Here is a 2,910-nt window from a genome sequence, read left to right as displayed (position 1 = left end):
CAAAACTTGCAAGAATACTCATCTAAAGTATTGTAATCGATTATTAAGACCTAAACCATAAAAAACTCACTAATCTAGGGCAAAATTTCGAAACAAAAGAGGTCATTGACTTACCTCGCATTATTGCCTGCTTCTTGTCAGAAACGAACAATCCAATTACTTAGACCGCTCCTTTTGATCCTCTGAGTAGATATGGAAGGAAACCTTAGATCAAAAGTGTTTTGATGTTTGGATTTGAGCTTGTGCCCTTCTTCTTACCATCATTCTTTATTCATAGATTCCAATGCCTTTTACAGAAAAAAATAGTAGAAAAGACGAAAAAGTATATGACTCAACTGACTCCACTAATAACAAGGAAAAAATAGCTAACAGAAATTGGCTTCCTCAACACTTCCTCCCTTGAACTGAACTCGATCAAGAATTTAGTTCATAGCACTCATCCCAAATGCTTTACCTCAACACTTCCTCCTTTGAATTGAACTCGATCAAGAGTTTAGTTCATAGCACTCATCCCAAACGCTACTCTGATCCTTTGAAATGATGCCATCTTCAAAGGCTTTGTCATTATGTCGGCCAGTTGCTCCTTAGTGTTGCAATAGACCAATTTAATTACACCTTCCTTTGTCAATTCTCTGAGAAAATGGTATTGAACCCTTATGTGTTTTGACTTTCCGTGCATGACTGCATTTTTTGATAACTTGATAGGCACATGTAGCTGCTGCTACATACTCTACTTCAGTAGTTGACAATGTGACGATTGGTTGCTTCCTTGAGGACCATGCCACAGCTCCTCCACTCATTAAGAAAACATAGCCTGAAGTGCTCCTACTGTCATCCACATCTCCCGCATAGTCGGTGTAGCCTAAGAGTTCACTCTTCCCTTCACGTTGATACCATATCCCAAATTCCAGAGTTCTCACAAACATCAAGTCAGGTCGTGTGGCTGTGAGATACATTAAGCTGCCCACCATTTACTTATATAACGTTGAATCGACCTTCACACCAGCTTCATGTCGGTCAATCTACTATCCAGGGACTATTGGATTGCAAACAGAGTTGTAATTTTGCATCCCAAACCTCTCGATCAACTCAGCAGCATATTTTCTTTGACCTATAAAGATGTCATCAGCCTTCTGCATCACTTCAATGCCAAGAAAATATCTCATCTTCCACAAAATCATGTCGAATTCATCCATCATGGAGCACTTAAACTCATTCAACAACTCCTCATCATTACTAGTGAACAATAGATCATCAACATATATGCTCACAATTAGAATTTTACCTCCCTTTTGTTTGATGAATAATGTTTGTTCACTAGAGCTCCTTACAAAACCTTCCTTGACGATATAAGCCTCAATGCGACTGAACCAAGCTCTAGGCACTTGTTTTAGTCCGTAAAGAGCCTTTTGCAGCTTATAAACCATATCCTTCTTCTCTGTTACTTCATAACCTTGTGGTTATTCAACAAATACATCTTCCTTCAGCTCACCATGTAGAAAAACAGATTTGACATCAAGCTGATAGATTCCCCATCCCTTTTGTGTAGCTACAGCAATAATCATCCTCACTGTATCCATTCGAGCCACTGGTGCGAATACCTCCGTGTAATCTACTCCGTACTCTTGAGCATACCCTTCTACAACCAGCCGAGCTTTGAACTTGTCTACCTCATCAAGTTCATTTAATTTGGTCTTGTAAATCCACTTAACCCCAATAGCAGTGGCTTTAACGGGAAGTGTAGTCAGCAACCACGTGTGGTTCCGTTCGATGGACTGTATCTCAGCATCCATCGCTTGTTTCCATTTCTGATGTCCTGCGGCTTCTTGAATATCCTTTTCATGTAATAAATTTAATACAATCAATGGCTGATTTTTCCTAAGTGCAAGCTCTATCATGTTGTAGACATGCTTTTGCTGCTTAAACAAACTACAAAGCTCTTTGCCCTCCATATCTTGCTTAGAGCTAGGTGTGCTCTTGACCTCATCAACATCATCGGATTCCTGTCATGTTCCACGCCCTCATTTTCTGAGAGATATCCATCAAGGACAATAAATTCATCTTCACTGTCTTCATCATCCTCCGCTTTTGCACAACCTTCCTCTTCTAAGTTTTCTTCATCATCCTTATCACAATCTGAGAGGCTTTCACCAGGATCCTCCTCTTCTCATTCTTCATCACTGTCAACATCATAATCCAAATCTGGGTCCTTCCTAAACGGATGGCATGGTCCAACAACAGACTCTTTGTGGACCAAATGCCATAAAAAGTAAGCCTATAGCTCTATGAAAACTGCAACAACTGCTTCCCCTTCCCCTTGTTCAACTTACTGACATGAGGCAAACTGCTGCAAAACTCTATGTGGCTGGTTCTATCATCTATAATTTGTTCTTCCCAACCATCTACAAGCCTCTCCTCACCCAATTCACCATCATTAGCAGATTCTCTACCATTAAGTTTCCTAAATAGATCACACTTTGGCTTTTGACGAATGCCCCAGTTATTCTTTCCTCATGAACGAATTGAATGACCTATGAAGCGCCAAGAAGATAAGTGCAGCCTGCGAATATCAACAGAATTGATCGCATTGTTTGAAGAAAGAGTGCAGTCCATGAACTGCGTATAAGCCTCCAGCATGTTTTTACTCTGTTTACTCAATGGAACTGATGTAGTCAATTCAGTAGTTAGATAATCATTCTGACATGATGGACTAGGTTTGGTTTTCTTAAGGAAACGCTCCATTATGGATGCTTGCTTTAGTACAGAAAGTCTCTTTTTTTATTCAGCTTCTTCTCGCTGTCTGCGACGTTGATCTTTTTCGGCGTCCTCTTCTTGCTTCTTAAGTTGTTTTTTCATTTCAATCTCTTCCTCCTCCCTTTTGTTATTTGATTCACCCAGCAGGATAAACAT

At 40.0% G+C, this 2,910-nt stretch overlaps 1 pseudogene; it reads right to left on the bottom strand.

Moving 5' to 3' along the window:
• Positions 1–1,460: 1,460 nt before the first annotated feature.
• On the bottom strand, positions 1,461–2,910 carry LOC111438607 (annotated as a pseudogene).

Source organism: Cucurbita moschata, unplaced genomic scaffold (genome assembly GCF_002738365.1).
Source record: "Cucurbita moschata cultivar Rifu unplaced genomic scaffold, Cmos_1.0 Cmo_Scf00078, whole genome shotgun sequence".
Taxonomy (NCBI): domain Eukaryota; kingdom Viridiplantae; phylum Streptophyta; class Magnoliopsida; order Cucurbitales; family Cucurbitaceae; genus Cucurbita; species Cucurbita moschata.
This window is presented reverse-complemented; position numbering and strand designations above follow the sequence as displayed.